This window comes from Arachis hypogaea, chromosome 19 (assembly GCF_003086295.3).
Source record: "Arachis hypogaea cultivar Tifrunner chromosome 19, arahy.Tifrunner.gnm2.J5K5, whole genome shotgun sequence".
Taxonomy (NCBI): Eukaryota; Viridiplantae; Streptophyta; class Magnoliopsida; order Fabales; family Fabaceae; genus Arachis; species Arachis hypogaea.
In genome coordinates this window covers 87,413,599-87,433,924 of record NC_092054.1, presented here as the reverse complement: position 1 = coordinate 87,433,924, position 20,326 = coordinate 87,413,599, and positions in this window count along the sequence as shown.

Genomic DNA, 20,326 nt, shown 5'->3' with positions numbered 1-20,326 from the left:
TGTGATTTCAGGTATTTTCTGGCTGAAATTGAGGGACTTGAGCAGAAATCAGATTCAGAGGTTGCAAAAGGACTGCTGATGCTGTTGGATTCTGACCTCCCTGCACTAAAACTGGATTTTCTGGAGCTACAGAACTCGAAATGGCGCGCTTCCAATTGCGTTAAAAAGTAGACATCCAGGGCTTTCCAGAAATATATAATAGTCTATACTTTGGCCAAGAATTGACGACGTAAACTGGCGTTCAACGCCAGCCTTCTGCCCAAATCTGGCGTCCAGCGCCAGAAAAGGATCCAAAACCAGAGTTGAACGCCCAAAGTGGCACAGAAACTGGCGTTCAACTCCACAAATGGCCTCTGCACGTGTAACACTCAAGCTCAGCGCAAACACACACCAAGTGGGCCCCAGAAGTGGATTTATGCATCAATTACTTACTCATGTAAACCCTAGTGACTAGTTTATTATAAATAGGACCTTTTACTAATCTTTTTGACAATCTTTGGATTACCTTATGATCCTTTGATCACGTTTAGGGGGGCTGGCCATCTCGGCCATGCCTGGACCTTCACTTATGTATTTTCAACGGTAGAGTTTCTACACTCCATAGATTAAGGTGTGGAGCTCTGCTGTTCCTCAAAGATTAATGCAAAGTACTACTGTTTTCTATTCAATTCTTCTTATTTCGTTTCTAAGATATCCATTCGCACCCAAGAACATGATGAAGGTGATGATTATGTGTGACGCTCATCATCCTTCTTCCTTATGAACGCGTGCCTGACAAACACTTCCGTTCTACATGAAATCAAGCTAGAATGAATATCTCTTAGATCTCCTAACCAGAATCTTCGTGGCGTAAGCTAGAATGATGGCGGCATTCAAGAGAATCCAGAAGGTCTAAACCTTGTCTGTGGTATTCCGAGTAGGATTCAATGATTGAATGACTGTGACGAGCTCCTAACTCGCGAGTGCTGGGCGTTAGTGACAGACGCAAAAGGATAGTAAATCCTATTCTAGCATGATCGAGAACCGACAGATGAATAGCCGTGCCGTGACAGGGTGCGTGAGCATATTATTCACTGAGAGGATAAGATGAAGCCATTAACAAGGGTGATGCCTCCAGACGATTAGCCGTGCCGTGACAGGGCATTGGATCATTTTCCCGAGAGATGACCAAAAGTAGCCATTGACAGTGGTGATGTATCACATAAAGCCAGCCATGGAAAGGAGTAAGATTGATTGGATGAAGATAGCAGGAAAGCAGAGGTTCAGAGGAACGAAAAGCATCTCCATTCGCTTATCTGAAATTCCTACCAATGATTTACATAAGTATCTCTATCCCTTTTATTGTTTATTTTAATCTAATCAAGTATCATGTTTAAATCCGCCTGACTGAGATTTACAAGGTGACCATAGCTTGCTTCATACCAACAATCTCTGTGGATTCGACCCTTACTCACGTAAGGTTTATTACTTGGACGACCCAGTACACTTGCTGGTTAGTTGAACGGAGTTGTGAATTCAAATAGAGCCAATTATTAAATTTCACACAAATACAAAGAGAATGGTTCACAATTTCGTCCACCAGTCAGCTGAGTAAGAAAATTACTGAACTCTCTCCTAGTACTCTCCCAAGCAATACAGAAGAGAATCCAAAGAGAGAGTGCAAGGCCATAAACACATTGATGCACGAAAAACTTGTCTCTCAACAAATCTCCCTTCGGCAAGTGTACCGAATTGTCGTCAAGTAAAACTCACAAAAGAGTGAGGTCGAATCCCACAGAGATTAACGGATTAAGCAATCAATGGTTAATTGATTATCCTAGTTAGACGAATCATAATGGAGTGATAAGTAACAAGGAAATGTAAATTGACAGAAAAGTAAAGAAAGCAATAAAGTGCAGAAAAGTAAAATGACAAGAAAAGTAAATGTAAGAACTAAAAATAAAATGAACATTGGGATCAAGAGATATTGCAATCCTCCGGATCATATTCATTCTCATCTCTTCCTCAATCAATGCACTCATTGATCTCCTTGGCAATCTTAAGTGATTGAATTATAATTTCTTGTAATTCAATCTCTCAAATCTTGATCAATAGCCAATTCCTTGGTCAATTGCTCATGAGAAGAGATGAAGTATGGTCACTGATTATACCACATGCATTTCCCAAATCAAGTGTTGAGAGGATTATAGTCACATATCCATCCAAACCCAATTTGGTCCAGCATGAGAAAGCATTTCTAGCTTGATCTCTTCATTCCTCTTTCAAGGTTCAGAAGAGATCCAAGTATGAATAGCTTCTTTTCCAAGATAACTACCCAATTAGATGAAGACCGAAAGCTTTCAAGTAAAATCAAGAGAAAAGAAAGAAGAAGAAGAATAAGAACTACAATTGATCCATTGAATTACAATAGAGCTCTCTAACCCAATGTAAAGAGTTAGTTGATCATTGCTCTACCAAAATAGAAAAGAAAGAAAGTGCAGAAAAGTAAAGATGAAGATTGAAACTGAAAATAAAACTTCAAAATTCATAAATGAAAAGTACAAAGAAAGAAAAGAAAAAGTGTGTGAGGGAAGGGAGTCCGAAGACCCCTCTTCCATCCCTCAATTCCCCAATTTCCAGACTTCCCGAGTATCCCCCCTTTCCTTCTTAACGTTAGCGGCCACGTTAACTAAGTTAACATGGCAACTAACGTGGCCACTTATGAGCTTGGTACAACATTAGTGATAATGTTAAGTGTCACTAACGTTGGCTCCATTTCCTTTCTTCAAAGTTAATGCCACTAAATTTTCTCACTAACGTTGGGGCTTTCCTTCCTTCCACGTTAGTGCCCATGTTAGTGTAACTAACGTAGCCACTAACGTGGCTTCTTCTCTTCTTCTTTTGGCCTGAAATCAATCAAACAAAGGGCATCAAAGTCTTGCTCTTAATCATGGGATTATGCATCATCCAATTTATCATATAATTTGTGCAAAATTCTCATGAAATCATGTAAAGTGCGCAATGTATGCTTGAATCAAGATGTAAGTGAATATCTACCCAAAACTAGATTATTTCCTAAGAAAATGCATGAAACTACCTTAAAAACAGTAAATAAAAGGTCAGTGAAACTGGCCAAAATGCCCTAGCATCACACGTCTCACATGGCCGAACCTGGAGAGGAGGAAGAAGCAGTGATCTCCACTGAGAAATACCTCAATGGACGTCCACTGGCCTCCATGGAGTTCCCTAATGAGGAACCATGGGAATCTGAGGCTCACACTGAGACCATAGAGATTCCATTGAATTTACTTTTGCCATTCATGAGCTCTGATGAGTATTCTTCCTCTGAAGAAGATGAAGATGTTCCTGAAGAGCAAGTTGCTAAGTACCTTGGAGCAATCATGAAGCTAAATGCCAGGTTGTTTGGTAATGAGACTTGGGAGGATGAACCTCCATTGCTCATCAAAGAACTGGATAACTTGACTAGGCAGAGATTACCTCTGAAGAGACAAGATCCTGGAAAGTTCTCAATACCTTGTACCATAGGCACCATGACCTTTGAAAAGGCTCTGTGTGACCTAGGGTCAAGTATAAACCTTATGCCTCTCTCTGTAATGGAGAAACTAGGGATCATTGAGGTACAAGCTGCTAGAATCTCACTAGAGATGGCAGACAATTCAAAGAAACAGGCTTATGGACTTGTAGAAGATGTCTTGGTAAAAGTTGAAGACCACTACATCCCTGCTGATTTCATAATCCTAGAGACTGGAAAGTGTGTGGATGAATCTGTCATCCTTGGCAGACCCTTCCTAGCCACAGCAAAAGCTGTGATTGATGTTGACAGAGGAGAATTGATCATTCAAGTGAATGAAGACTCCCTTGTGTTTAAAGCTCAAGGATACCCTTCTGTAACCATGGAGAGGAAGCATGAAGAGCTTCTCTCAATACAGAGACAAACAGAGCCCCCACACTCAAACTCTAAGTTTGGTGTTGGGAGGCCACAACCAAACTTTAAGTTTGGTGTTGAACCCGCACGTTCAAACTCTAAGTTTGGTGTTGGGAGATTCCAACATTGCTCTGAACATCTGTGAGGCTCCATGAGAGCCCACTGTCAAGCTATTGACATTAAAGAAGCGCTTGTTGGGAGGCAACCCAATTTTTACTTATCTAAGTTAAATTTCTATTTTCTTTTCCTATTTTATGTTTTCTGTAGGTTGATGATCATGTGAAGTCACAAAAACAATTGAAAAAGCAAAAACAGAAGGAAAAATAGAATTAAAAATAGAACACCCTGGAGGAGAAACTTACTGGCGTTTAAACGCCAGTAAGGGTAGCAGAATGGGCGTTAAACGCCCAGTCTGGCACCATTCTGGGAGTTTAACGCCAGAAATGGGCACCAGACTGGCGTTTAACGCCAGGAATGGGCAAGAAGCTGGCGTTAAATGCCAGAAAGGGGCAGCAGCCTGGCGTTTAACGCCAGGATTGGCAGCAAGGGGCATTTTGCACGCCATATGGTGCAGGGATGAGAAATCCTTAACACCTCAGGATCTGTGGACCCCACAGGATCCCCACCTACCCCAACTCTCTCTCTCTTCTTCACCCATTTACCAATCACCTCAATACCTCTTCCCCAAAAACCCCTCACCTATCAAATCCCACCATTCTCTTCACCACTCACATCCATCCTTCATAAAACCCCACCTACCTCACCATTCAAATTCAAACCACTTTCCCACCCAAATTCACCCATAATGGCCGAACCATACCCCCCTCTCCACTCCTATATAAACACATCTTCACTCCTTCATTTTCACACAACATACACACTACCTATCCCCCTTGGCCGAAACACTAAGCCCCCTCCATCTCCTCTATTTCTTCTTCTTCTACTCTCTTCTTTCTTCTTTTGCTTGAGGACGAGCAACTTTCTAAGTTTGGTGTGGTAAAAGCTAAAGCTTTTTTATTTTTCCATAACCATTAATGGCACCAAAGGCCGGAGAAACCTCTAGAAAGAGGAAAGGAAAGGCAAAAGCTTCCACCTCCGAATAATGGGAGATGGAGAGATTCCTCTCAAGGGTGCATCAAGACCACTTCTATGAAGTTGTGGCCAAGAAGAAGGTGATCCCCGAGGTCCCTTTTAAGCTCAAAAAGGGTGAATATCCGGAGATCCAACATGAGATCCGAAGAAGAGGTTGGGAAGTTCTCACCAACCCCATTCAACAAGTCGGAATCTTAATGGTTCAAGAGTTCTATGCCAATTCATGGATCACCAAGAACCATGATCAAAGTGTGAACCCGGATCCCAAGAATTGGCTTACAATGGTCCGAGGGAAATATTTAGACTTTAGTCTGAAAAATGTAAGGTTGGCATTCAATTTACCTATGATGCAAGGAGATGCACACCCATACACTAGAAGGGTCAACTTTGATCAAAGGTTAGACCAAGTCCTCATGGACATCTGTGAAGAGGGCGCTCAATGGAAGAGAGATTCAAGAGGGAAGCCGGTTCAACTAAGAAGGCATGACCTCAAGCCCGTGGTTAGGGGATGGTTGGAGTTCATCTAACGCTCAATCATTCCTACTAGCAACCGATTTGAAGTTACTATAGACCAGGCTATCATGATTCATAGCATCATGATTAGAGAAGAAGTAGAAGTTCATGAGGTTATATCCCAATAACTCTACAAGGTGGCGGACAAGTCCTCTACTGTGGCAAGGTTAGCCTTTTCTCACCTCATTTGTCACCTCTGCAACTCAGTTGGAATTGACATAGAGGAAGACATCCTCATTGATGAGGACAAGCCCATCACTAAGAAAAGGATGGAGCAAACAAGAGATCCCATTCATGGACAAGAGCATGAGGAAACTCCTCATCATGAAATCCCTGAGATACCTCAAGGAATGCATTTTCCTCCACAAAACTATTGGGAGTAAATGAACACCTCCCTAGGAGAATTAAGTTCTAACATGGGACAACTAAGGGTGGAGCACCAAGAGCATTCCATCCTCCTCCATGAAATTAGAGAAGACCAAAGGACCATGAGAGAGGAGCAACAAAGGCAAGGAAGAGACATTGAGGAGCTCAAGCACTCCATAAGATCTTCAAGAGGAAGAACAAGCCGCCATCACTAAGGTGGACCCGTTCTTTAATTTCCTTGTTCTTTATTTTCTGTTTTTCAAAAATTGTGCTTTATGTTTATTTATGTTTGTGTCTTTATCACATGATCATTAGTGTCTAAGTGTCTATGCCTTAAAGCTATGAAAATGAATCCATCACCTCTCTTAAAATGAAAAATGTTTTTTGAAAAAGAAAAAGAAGTGCATGAGTTTCAAATTTTAAAACAGTTTAGTTATTTTGATGTGGTGGCAATACTATTGTTTTTCTGAATGAATGCTTGAATAGTGCATATTTTTGAATTTGATTGTTTATGAATGTTAAAATTGTTGGCTCTTGAAAGAATGAGGGAAAAGGAGAAATGCTATCTGATGATCTGAAAAATCATAAAATTGATTCTTGAAGCAAGAAAAAGCAGTGAAAAGCTTGCAGAAAAAAGGATATATGCGAAAAAAAAGAGAGAGAGAAAAGAAAAAAAAGAAAGAAAAAAGAAAAACAAGCAGAAAAAGCCAATACCGCTTTAAACCAAAAGGCAAGGGTGATAAAAAGGGATCCAAGGCTTTGAGTATCAGTAGATAGGAGGGCCCACAGGAATAAAATCCTGGCCTAAGCGGCTAAACCAAGCTGTCCCTAACCATGTGCTTCTGGCGTGAAGGTGTCAAGTAAAAACTTGAGACTGAGCGGTTAAAGTCATGGTCCAAAAGCAAAAAGAGTGTGCTTAAGAGCTCTGGACACCTCTAATTGGGGACTCTAGCAAAGCTGAGTCACAATCTGAAAAGGTTCACCCAGTTATGTGTCTGTGGCATTTATGTATCCGGTGGTAATACTGGAAAACAAAATGCTTAGGGTCATGGCCAAGACTCAAAAAGTAGCTGTGTTCAAGAATCAACATACTTAACTAGGAGAATCAATAACACTATCTAGATTCTGAGTTCCTATAGAAGCCAATCATTCTGAACTTCAAAGGAAAAAGTGAGATGCCAAAACTGTTCAGAAGCAAAAAGCTAATAGCCCCGCTCATCTAATTAATACTGATCTTCATAGATGTTTTTGGAATTTATTGTATATTCTCTTCTTTTTATCCTATTTGATTTTTAGTTGCTTGGGGACAAGTAACAATTTAAGTTTGGTATTGTGATGAGAGGATAATTTATACGCCTTTTGGCATTATTTTTAGTATGTTTTTAGTATATTTTAGTTAGTTTTTATTATGTTTTTATTAGTTTTTAAATAAAAATTACTCTTATGGACTTTAATATGAGTTTGTGTGTTTTTCTGTGATTTCAGGTATTTTCTGGCTGAAATTGAGGGACCTGAGCAAAAATCTGATTTAGAGGCTGAAAAAAGACTGCAGATGCTGTTGGATCCTGATCTCCCTGCATTCAAAGTGGATTTTCTGGAGCTACAGAAGCCCAATTGGCGCACTCTCAATTGCGTTGGAAAGTAGACATCCTGGGCTTTACAGCAATATATAATAGTCGATACTTTGTCTGAGATTTGATGGCCCAAATAGGCGTTCCAAGTCAGCTCAAGAATTCTAGCGTTTAACTCCAAAACTGGCACAAAAGCTGGAGTTAAACGCCCAAACTGGCACAAAAGCTGGCGTTTAACTCCAAGAAAAGTCTCTACACATGAAAGCTTCAATGCTCAGCCCAAGCACACACCAAGTGGGCCCGGAGGAAGATTTATGCATTAATTACTCATTTCTGTGACCCTAGGCTACTAGTTCTCTATAAATAGGACCTTTTGATATTGTATTTTCAAATCTTTGGACGTTTAGTCCCTAGACCTTGGAGGCTGGCCATTCGGCCATGCTTACACCATTATCACTTTTGTTTTTTCAATGGTGGAGTTTCTACACACCATAGATTAAGGTGTGGAGCTCTGCTGTTCTTCATGAATTAATACAAAGTACTATTGTTTTTCTATTCAACTCAAGTCTATTTCTTCTCCAAGATAATCATTCGCACCCAAGAACATGATGAATGTGATGATTATGTGACACTCATCACCATTCTCACCTATGAACGCGTGACTGACAACCACTTCTGTTCTACATGCAAACAAGCTTGAATGTGTATCTCTTGGGTTTCTAATCTAAGATTAGAACCTTCGTGGTATAGGCTAGAATTATTGGCGGTCATTTGATGAGTATTTTGGTGGAAAAATGAATTTCTCCCAAAACACACAAATCTAACCGGCAAGTGTACCGGGTCGCATCAAGTAATAAAAACTCACGGGAGTGAGGTCGATCCCACAGGGATTGAAGGATTGAGCAATTTTAGCTTAGTGGTTAATTTAGTCAAGCTAATCAAGATTTGGTTGAATGTTTTGTGATTTGCAGAAATTAAATTGCATGGAATTAAAGAGAACAGGAAATAAATTGCTGAATCTTAAAGAACAAGAAATTAAATGGCAGAAACTTAGAATGCAAGAAATGTAAATTGCGGAATCTTAAAGTGCAAGAAATGTAAATGACTTGAATTATAAAGGGGATTGGGACTTGGATTTGCAGAAATTAAACAAGGAAAAGTAAATTTGCATCAAGCAGAGAAGTAGAAGAGGGTTTGGGTTAAATCGGATCTTGAAGCAGAAAAGTAAATGAACATGAAAACAGTAAACAGAGAATTAGAAATTGAAAGTTCAGATCTCAGGACCCAGAGACTAGAAAACCGAGTCTAGATCTCAATGCCTTCCTAGATCCAACAAGAACAATTGCAAGGGAATTGTAAATTGCAAGGAAAGTAGATGAAGAGCAATTAACAGAAATTAAATTCAATCAAGCAGTAAATAAAGCAGAGAGATCCAAGGATGAGATTGAAACAGAATTTCTTCAATTCTCCAACCCAAGATCCAAGTCAATTGTAATTGAAATTGAAAGCAATAAAACTAAGAGGAAGAGAAGTGAATTATCCTTCCCCAAGACTAAGAAATTAAAGATCACTCAATATCCAAAGCTCTCCGAAAACTATTATGAAAATTCAAAGGGAAAGCTCCCCGAAGAACTTGAATTCTATCCTATTTATACACTTTCTTCAAATGATCTTCAAGCCTTGAGTTGGGCCTTTGCTCTTGGTGGAATTGGGTTGAAAGAGGCCTTGGTTGATTGCTCTTGGAGTTTGGAGAAGAACCAAAGTGAACCAAATGAACCGGGTTGGAGTTTTGCAAAAGTTGGAGTAAAAGTTTGAGCAAAAGTTAGGGGCTAACTTTTGCTCCAACTTTTCATATCAGCCACCATAACTTGCTGCTATCCATGTTGGGACAAAAGTTAGGGGTCTAACTTTTGCTCCAACGTTGGCCTCCTAATGTGTACTTATGGCGCCAATGTTAGCCCAAAAGTTAGAGGCTAACGTTGGCGCAAACTTTTGCTCCTCCCCTTGTATTTTTCATCTGCCAACGTTAGCCCAAAAGTTAGGGGCTAACGTTGGCGCAAACTTTTGGTGGCCAGGGAGGTTTTTCTTATGCCAACGTTAGCCACCAAGTTAGGGGCTAACGTTGGCGCAAACTTTTGGTGCCCAGGGAGTGATTTTCAAGTTCCAACGTTAGCCCAAAAGTTAAGGGCTAACGTTGGGGCTAACTTTTCACCCAAAAGTTTGTGCAAAAGTTTGAGGCTAACTTTAGGTCCAGCTTTTTGCTTCCTAGTTCAATTTCACTTATTCCATTGTCCTCTCTTTACTCCTAGCTATTCCTTCTTGCTTCAACCTTTCTCCAAGCTTTCTTCACCTATCATTAATCAACCAAACACGTCAAAGCTATGCTTAAAATCATGAGATATTCATTTTTTCATAATATGTGACAATTATAGTATAAAACCTCATGAAATAGCATGAATTCATACATGGTTGATTAAATCAAACGAAGCATGAAAATCTACCTAATTGACTTGCTTGTAGCTCAAGAAAGTGCACAATTCAAGTGAAAACAAAAGAAAAAGACTAGTGAAACTAGGCTAAGATGACTTGTCATCACAACACCAAACTTAAAGCTTGCTTGTCCCCAAGCAAGAAAAAAAAAATTTATTGAGAAGAAAGGATGAAATGGAAGAGGATGTTCATGCTAGCAGAGTATTATTGATAGTTCATGGGATTTTGTGTGGATATGTAAATACTCACTTCTTATTGACTCCTAGGCCTAGAAAGTCTCCTTCAAGCTTCAAGCAACATACTGCTATGACCTCTCATTATTCCTTTATCCTTGGCTATTGCTTTGTTCATAAGCTTTAATTGAGTGTCATGTGTAGCAAGTTCATTTCCTTTTCTTTATACTTGACACATTATTCACTATAGACACTTGGCTCACATTCCTTCTTAAAACATTGATGCCCAGCACCTCTTTGGGCTGCTAAATACCTTGTAGTTAGGTTGCTCTTGATAGTGGACTTTCAGCTGATGATCCCGGGTTAGTTAACCCAAGTCACCGAGTGTTGATGCACTCCAAAGAGCTTAATAATCCAAGCAGATCCTAATACAAAGACATCACAGGCATATATTCTAAGGTTCAAGCTATTGGTGTCCAGCTTTGTTTCTTTTTGTTTTTCTTTTGTTCTGCTACTTCTTTTTTTCTTTCTTTTTGTTTTTCTTTTTAACCAAGGATTTTTATTCGATTGAGATTCATAGACAGTAGGCCACTCTATACTTAGAAGGAAATATCCTGGCTCTTTATTCACTAAAAGTGAGCTATTATACAATCACACACATACCACCACTTACTTTTATTCTACTTCTATCTAATAGAGACCATCTTACTTCACATTCAAACATTTCTTTTATTGAATTGAAAATGCAGGGGACAAAACATGCAGTTAGTTAAGTGAAAGTAAACACACAAGCACATACTTGGACTAGCTTACTTATTGCAAAGAAAAATGATTCTACTTGTACTAGATGAACACCTTAGCAAGACATAAATCAAAGAATTTCTCAATAGTAAGAGTTAAGTATAGGTACAACCTATTGGTTTGCAGTTCTTTTATCCTTCCTTCTGTTATGCCCCTTTTGAGTTATGATGCATAATGTCCTCAAATGGTGGTTAGTTTCCTGCACAATTCTCAAAAGTTGCTTGCTTCTCAAGCCCTTAGGTGACTGGTTAGTATGCATGAATTGAGTGTGGCTTTTGGATTTAATTTGGTTTGGGAACACTAAACTTAATTCCTTGCCACTGTCTCTGATGCAACAGGTTGTACATTTATGAATTCTTTTGGCCTTGCTAAAGGTTATGGAACCAAACTAAGAAGCAATTAACTGGTTGAATAATTTGTCTGATTGCTTGGAGCTATCATTATGCAAGAGGTGAGAGTATGCTTTTAAATGAGATTTTGGTGGAACACCAAACTTAGAATCCTTCATTCTCCCTTAAATTGTTTTGGTGTGCAACACCAAACTTAGCTCCTTGCAATACATACTTATTTATTCAACATTTTTATTGAAAAAGCTATGAAAAGAAAACTACCTCAGGTTGGGTTGCCTCCCAACAAGCGCTCTTTTAATGTCACTAGCTTGACATCTTGTTCTTTGATCATAGAGGTTGAAAATCATAATGCCTCAGCTTTTCTCCTCTTACTGTGAACTTTCTTCCGGTCTCCTCTTTGATGATCTCTAGGTGTTCAAGTGAAAGGACCCGGTTCACAGTGTAGTATTCAGATGATTGTGGGGACACCTTCATTGGTTGGGTGTTTAACACTACTTTATCCCCTAGTGAAAAGCCTTCAGTAGGGATCTTCTTGTTTCTCCACCCTCTTGGCCTCTTCTTCTTTTCTTTCTCAAAAGATACTCCCTGCCTTGGTGGTTCCTTATCTGAGATGTTAAATTTCTCATCTGGAGGTTTTGGATCAAGTTCTTCCTTGATTTCTTTGGTCTGTTGCACCATCTCTACTTCTTTCAAGCATGGATTTAGAAGTTTTGGAGCTAACTCATTGACTACCTCCTTCAAACTTTGATCTCTGGCCTTATCCTCCGTACACTCTTCTTCTTGAGTGGGCTCATGTGGGGTTTTAAAAACATGGAATGCTAGGTGCTCATCATGCACTCTCAGCAACAATTCCCCTTTTTCAATATCTATCAATGCTCTGTCCGTAGCTAGGAAAGGCCTCCTCAGAATGATGGGAGTGTTAGGGTCCTCCTCCATATCCAGGATGACAAAATCAGCTGGGAGAAGGAATTTCCCCACTTGTACCAGTACATTCTCTACAACTCCAACTGCTTGCTGGATGGATTTGTCAGCCATTTGAAGGAATATTCGTGAGGATTTCAGCTCACAAATTTGAAGTTTCCTCATTAGAGACAAAGGCATCAAGTTTATGCTTGCACCAAGGTCACAGAATGACTTTTCAATTGTTATGTCTCCTATGGTGCAAGGTATATAAAAACTCCCAGGGTCATCTTTCTTCTCTGGCAACTCTCTTTGGAGAATAGCACTACATTCCATTGTCATCTCAACAATTTGTCCTTCTTTTAGAGACTTTTTCTTTGTCAGCATTTCCTTCATAAATTTGGCATACAATGGCATCTGTTCAAGTGCTTCTAAGAAAGGAATATTGATGCTGAGTGTCTTGAATATGTCCAGGAACTTTGAGTATTTCTTATCCTCATTCTCTTTTTTGAACCTCTGAGGGTATGGAAGTTTGGGGATATATGGCTTCACCCCTTCCTTCTTCTCTTGTAGCTGTGGCTTAAGGATGTTCTTGTCTCTCTTTGAGCTTTCTGCATTCTTGGTCTTTCTATCCTTTTCTCTTCTCTCTTCTGTCTCTTCTTGTGGAACTTCTCTGTTGTGTTCTTCCTGATTGATGACTTTTTTCCCTCCAGTCTTCTCACTTCCCACTGTGATTGCCTTGCACTCCTCCCATTTTATGGCTTTTCCTGTGTCCTTTGGATTGGAGATTGTATCACTTGGGAGAACATTGGTTGGCCGTTCAGCTTGTTTGGCCAATTGTCCCACTTGCCGTTCAAGATTCTTCATGGTGGCTTCATGTCTCTCTTGTCCTTTGAGCAAAATCTCTTGTCCCTTGGCTAAACCTTGAGTGGTCTGGGCAAGTGACTGTGTGTTTTGGGTAAGGGTTTGCAAGGCTACTTCAAGACTTGAGATCCTGGTTTCATGATGGTCAGTGGGTGGTATGGCAGGGTATGATTGTTGTGGCTAGAAATTGTTTGGAGCATTGAGGTGGGCATTTTGTGAGTTGAATGGTGGTGTGGAGAAGTTATTTTGGTGAATTTGTGAATTATTGTGGGGTGGTTGATATGTGTTTTGTGGTTTCTTGTATTGGTTAGTGTTGTTAGATGAATGATTTTGGTTGTGTGTGTTGCGGGAATGGTTGGAGTTGTTATTTTTCTGCCACTGATTTTGATTATCACCCCATCTCAGGTTGGGGTGGTTCCTCCAGGATGGATTGTAGGTGTCACCATAAACTTCATTTTGACCTGAGCCTTGGTTGTGCACATATTGAGGTTGTTCTTGTTGTTGTTCTTCTCGGTTCTCCTCATTCTGCCCCCATTTGGTTGATGATTGGCTTGTGTTGATTGCTGCAACTTGGAGACTATCAATCCTCTTGGCCATTTGATCAAATTGTTGTTGAATTTGCTGCTGCATCATCTTGTTTTGAGCTAGGATGATGTCTACTCCTTCTAGCTCCATTACTCCTCTCCTTTGTGATGTTTGGCGATTTCTTTGGTGAGCAAAGAAATATTGATTGTTGGCCACCATGTCAATAAGATTTTGAGCTTCTTCTGCTGTTTTTATCAGTTGCAATGATCCTCCAGCTGAGTGGTCAAGTGATTCTTGAGCCTTTAGAGTGAGTCCTTCATAGAAGTTCTGTAGCTTGTCCCACTCAGTGAACATTTCTGGTGGACATTTCCTCAGCAGAGCCTTGTATCTCTCCCATGCTTTATACAGATTTTCAGCATCCAATTGTGTGAATGTTTGTACCTCGGTTTTCAGCCTGTTAACCCTTTGAGGTGGGTAAAATTTGGCTAGAAATTTAGTCACCAAATCATCCCAGCTAATGATGCTTCCTTGAGAAAAAGTTTCAAGCCATTGTGCGGCCTTGTCCCTTAATGAGAACGGGAACAGCAGAAGCTTGTAGGTCTCAGGATTCACGCCATTGGACTTGACAGTGTCACAAATCCTTAAGAAGGTAGATAGATGTTGATTTGGATCCTCCAATGGTCCTCCCCCAAACGAGCAGTTGTTTTGGACCAATGTAATAAGTTGTGGCTTCAATTCAAAGTTATTTGCATTGACATTAGGGGTGAAAATGCTGCTTCCACAATGTCTAGCATTTGCAAAGGTGTATGAAGCCAATACTCTCCTTTGGGGTTGACCATTGTTGTTGGCCACTCCCACTTGTGGATTTGTTGGATTTTCTTCCATTTCTTGGTTTTCTTCTCAACCTCCAAAATGTTTCAGGATCAAAAGGTGTAGATTCATTGCTTTTTCCTCCTGACATAAACACAGAACCAGGAACTAAAATTAAGCACTCTATTGCTAGAGTGAAGTTAGTGTTAACTTAAGCAGAAATTCAAACAGTTAGTGGGTTAGTCAAAATTAGAGAAAAATAAAGAAAAAGTGCTTGATCTAGATCACCACCTCACTTAATCATTGTCAATCTAATCAATCCCCGGCAACGGCGCCAAAAACTTGATGAGTATTTTGGTGGAAAAATAAATTTCTCCCAAAACACACAAATCTAACCGGCAAGTGTACTGGGTCGCATCAAGTAATAAAAACTCACGGGAGTGAGGTCGATCCCACAGGGATTGAAGGATTGAGCAATTTTAATCAAGATTTGGTTGAATGTTTTGTGATTTGCAGAAATTAAATTGCATGGAATTAAAGAGAACAGGAAATAAATTGCTGAATCTTAAAGAACAAGAAATTAAATGGCAGAAACTTGGAATGCAAAAAATGTAAATTGCGGAATCTTAAAGTGCAAGAAATGTAAATGACTTGAATTGTAAAGGGGATTGGGACTTGGATTTGCAGAAATTAAACAAGGAAAAGTAAATTTGCATCAAGCAGAGAAGTAGAAGAGGGTTTGGGTTAAATCGGATCTTGAAGCAGAAAAGTAAATGAACATGAAAACAGTAAACAGAGAATTAGAAATTGAAAGTTCAGATCTCAGGACCCAAAGACTAGAAAACCGAGTCTAGATCTCAATGCCTTCCTAGATCCAACAAGAACAATTGCAAGGGAATTGTAAATTGCAAGGAAAGTAGATGAAGAGCAATTAACAGAAATTAAATTCAATCAAGCAGTAAATAAAGCAGAGAGATCCAAGGATGAGATTGAAACAGAATTTCTTCAATTCTCCAACCCAAGATCTAAGACAATTGTAATTGAAATTGAAAGCAATAAAACTAAGAGGAAGAGAAGTGAATTCTCCTTCCCCAAGACTAAGAAATTAAAGATCACTCAATATCCAAAGCTCTCCGAAAACTATTATGAAAATTCAAAGGGAAAGCTCCCCGAAGAACTTGAATTCTATCCTATTTATACACTTTCTTCAAATGATCTTCAAGCCTTGAGTTGGGCCTTTGCTCTTGGTGGAATTGGGTTGAAAGAGGCCTTGGTTGATTGCTCTTGGAGTTTGGAGAAGAACCAAAGTGAACCAAATGAACCGGGTTGGAGTTTTGCAAAAGTTGGAGTAAAAGTTTGAGCAAAAGTTAGGGGCTAACTTTTGCTCCAACTTTTCATATCAGCCACCATAACTTGCTGCTATCCACGTTGGGACAAAAGTTAGGGGTCTAACTTTTGCTCTAACGTTGGCCTCCTAATGTGTACTTATGGCGCCAACGTTAGCCCAAAAGTTAGAGGCTAACGTTGGCGCAAACCTTTGCTCCTCCCCTTGTATTTTTCATGTGCCAACGTTAGCCCAAAAGTTAGGGGCTAACGTTGGCGCAAACTTTTGGTGGCCAGGGAGGTTTTTCTTATGCCAACGTTAGCCACCAAGTTAGGGGCTAACGTTGGCGCAAACTTTTGGTGCCCAGGGAGTGATTTTCAAGTTCCAACGTTAGCCCAAAAGTTAGGGGCTAACGTTGGGGCTAACTTTTCACCCAAAAGTTTGTGCAAAAGTTTGAGGCTAACTTTAGGTCCAGCTTTTTGCTTCCTGGTTCAATTTCACTTATTCCATTGTCCTCTCTTTACTCCTAGCTATTCCTTCTTGCTTCAACCTTTCTCCAAGCTTTCTTCACCTATCATTAATCAACCAAACACGTCAAAGCTATGCTTAAAATCATGAGATATTCATTCTTTCATAATATGTGACAATTATAGTATAAAACCTCTTGAAATAGCATGAATTCATACATGGTTGATTAAATCAAAGGAAGCATGAAAATCTACCTAATTGACTTGCTTGTAACTCAAGAAAGTGCACAATTCAAGTGAAAACAAAAGAAAAAGACTAGTGAAACTAGGCTAAGATGACTTGTCATCATCATTCTTGAGATTCGGAAAGTTTAAACGTTGTCTGTGGTATTCCGAGTTGGATCTGGGAAGGGATGACTGTGACGAGCTTCAAACTCGCGATTGTTGGGGGTGTGACAGACGCAAAAGGATCAATGGATCCTATTCCAACATGATCGAGAATCGACAGATGATTAGCCGTGCGGTGACAGCGTGCGTAGAACATTTTCACTGAAAGGACGGGAAGTAGCCATTGACAACGGTGATGCCCAACATAAAGCTTGCCATGGAAAGGAGTATGAATGATTGGAAGAAGGCAATAGGAAAGCAGAGGTTCAGGAGGAACAAAGCATCTTCATACGCTTATCTAAAATTTCAACCAAAGAATTACATAAGTATCTCTATCTTTATTTTATGTTTTATTTATCTTTTAATTATCAATTCTCCATCACCATCTGAATTCGCCTGACTGAGATTTACAAGGTGACCATAGCTTGCTTCAAGCCGACAGTCTCCGTGGGATCGACCCTTACTCACGTAAGGTTTATTACTTGGACGACCCAGTGCACTTGCTGGTTAGTTGTGCGGAATTGTGACAAAGTGTGATTCATGTTTAAGAGCACCAAGTCCTTTGGCGCCATTGTTGATGATCACAATTTCGTGCACCATCAACCAAACCCCTTGCTCTTTCATAGCCAATAATCATTCATTTCATTGCAATTTCTTGTGAGACGACCCAGAGTTTAAATACTTCGGTTAATTTTCATTGGGGTTTGTACATGTGACAAAACCATATTTTAATTTGATGTGAGAGTTGTTTGTTGGTTTGGAGCTATGCTTACAACGAAGTAATTCCTTTCTTTAGGAAGAAAATCTAGGCCGACAACAATTTTTGCTATCAATCCTCAAGTGGCACGTCTTCCTCTATTGACCACCCTGGTGTGCCACGCCTTCGAGCCCAAGTGGCACGCCCACGGTTCTTTAAGACCTTGGATAGCTGATAGATGAGACTTGTCGTATCGGTATAGAATTTCACACAAAATGAATTTTCGTTGCAAGTATAGTTCTACACCAACAAACAATTCTCACATAAAAAATTTGAGTTGTCACAAGTACAAACCCCAATGAATTTATAATCGAAGTATTTAAACTTCGGGTCGTCTCACAAGGAATTGCAATAAAGTGCTTAATTATTGGCTATGAAGATGCAAGGGAGGTTTGATTTTTGATAATTGACAAGAAAAGTAAATAGCAAGAAAGTAAATAATAAGAACTAGTAAAATAAATGGGAAAGAACTCTTGGCTAGACATAGGTAATTGAGATCACCATCCTTGTCTACAAACCATATATTGACAATTATGAGGAACCAAGCTTATTAAGTCTACTTCCAAAAGTCTTAAGTACGTAATATCTACTCCTAGACTTGAAGTACGTCAAATGGATTTGATCACATCAACCCATAAGTTCCAACCTATCTACTAATTAGATTAGTAGTGGGTTGGTATCAATGAGTATCAAATTGATCATCAAGGGTTCTCAAATCACCAAATCATTGAGACCCAATGACTCAAGGTCACTCAATCCCCTTAGCCTAGGCCAAGAGTAAAGAAAACTACTCAAAAACTAGAGGAAAATTTTATCAAGCACTTAGTGCGCAATAAAAGTAAACATCATAAAATGCAAGAATTAAAAGAACCCACAACTAACATAAGCAAGAAATTAACAATAACAATCAAGATCAACATAAAAGAAACATGGAAACATAAAATTGCATTAAAGAAAATTAAGATCCAACAATTGTTCATAAACATAAAAGAGAACAAAATAAGAAATCAACAAGAGAAACTAAGAAGATTAAGATAATAGAACACTAAAATATAATGAGAATTAAAATCAAAACAAGAATTGAAAGAGAAATTGGAGAGTGATTAACCTAACTTTACCCTAATTTCTATCCTAAATCTAGAGAGAGGAGAGAGTCTCTCTCTCTCTAGAATTCTACCCTAAAACATGATAAAAAAAAACTAAACTATGACTACTTGGTTCATTCCCCCCTCAATCCTTAGGTTCAATAGCATCAGAAATGAGTTGGATTGGGCCTAAAATGAGCTAGAAATTGCCCCCAACGAGTTGCCCAAAGTGGACCCACGCTGCTCTATCAACATGCATGCGTATAGTGTGCATGCGCCTCCCTAGATGTCAGGAAAATATGGAAAATTTTATATCATTTTGAAGCCTCGGATGTTATCTTTCCAACGCAACTAGAACTGTCTCATTTGGACCTCTGTAGCTCAAGTTATGGTCAATTGAGTGCGAAGAGGTCAGGCTTGACAACTTTGCGGTTCCTTCATTTCTTCATGAGTTCTCCCACTTTGCATGCTTTTCTCCTCACTTCTTCCATCCAATACTTGCCTTATGAACCTGAAATCACTCAACAAATACATCAAGGCATCAAATGGAACTAAGGTGAGTTAAAATCACCAATTTAAGGGCCTAAAAAGCATGTTTTCACATTTAAGCACAAATCAAGGGAGAATTGCAAAACCATGCTTTTACATTGAATAAATGTGAGAAAAGGTGATAAAATCTCCCAAATTAAGCACAAGATAAACCACAAAATTGGAGTTTATCAATAGCTTGGCGTGCCACGCCTTCGAACCCAAGTGGCACGCCCAGGCCTTTTTAAAGCCTTGGTTAGCCTGGCGTGCCACGCCTTCGAACCCAAGTGGCACGCCCAGGCCTTTTTCCCTCTCCTTTTTAGCTTCTGAAAATTTGAATTAGCGTGGCACGCCCAGAGTTTGGCGTGCCACGCCCATGCTATGTGCTTGATCTATCTCTCTGGAATATTGAACTAACGTGGCACGCCCAGGGTTTGGCGTGCCACGCCCATCATGTGCTTGGCTCCCCTGCTTGGCGTGCCATGCCCAGAACTCAAGTGGCACGCTCAAGTCTTCTCTTGGGTGATTGGTGATGATGGCGTGCCATGCCTGGGACTCAAGTGGCACGCCCAAGTGATTTTTAAAGCTGGTGTGCCACTCCTTCGATACCAAGTGGCATGTCCATATGTTTGGCCTTGTTTCTCCCTCTCTGGAAAATATAACCAGCGTGCCACGCCCAAGTGTTGGCGTGCCACACCCATCATTTGCCTTAGTTCCAGTAGCTGGCGTGCCACGCCCAGCATTCGAGTGGCACGCCCAGGTGAGGATCTTCAGTTGGCGTGCCACGTCTTCGACACCAAGTGGCACGCCCAGCCTTTACTTTGGCCTTCTTTGTACCTTGGCGTGCCACGCCCATGTGCTCAAGTGGCATGCCCAAATAAGGGTGGAAGCTTGGCGTGCCACGCCTTACTGCTCAAGTGGCACACCCAGCCTTTTTAGCCTTCAACTTCCTCTCTGGAATTTTGTACCAGCGTACCACGCCATGCTGCTCAAGTGGCACGCCCATTCATTTGTGTCCTTCTTAGCTTGGCGTGCCACGCCTGGTTCCTCAAGTGGCACGCCCAAGTGATTTTAAAGCTGGCGTGCCACGCCTTTAATACCAAGTGGCACGCCCATGGCTCAAGTGGTGGGTTTGGCATGCCACGCCCCTTTGGTGGCCTTCATTGTTGCTCTCTGGAAAGTTGTACTAGCGTGCCATGCCCAGATTCTGGCGTGCCACGCCCATGTAAATGCTTGGAGGATCCTCTCTGGATTTTAGTACTGGCATGCCACGCCCAGCTTCTGGCGTGCCACGCCAATGCAATTTTGTGGCGTTTGCTCCAAGTGGCACACCAGTTTCACACGCCCAGCTTCTTTTATTGTTTTTTATCCCTTTTTGATGTCTTTTTCACCTGAAAT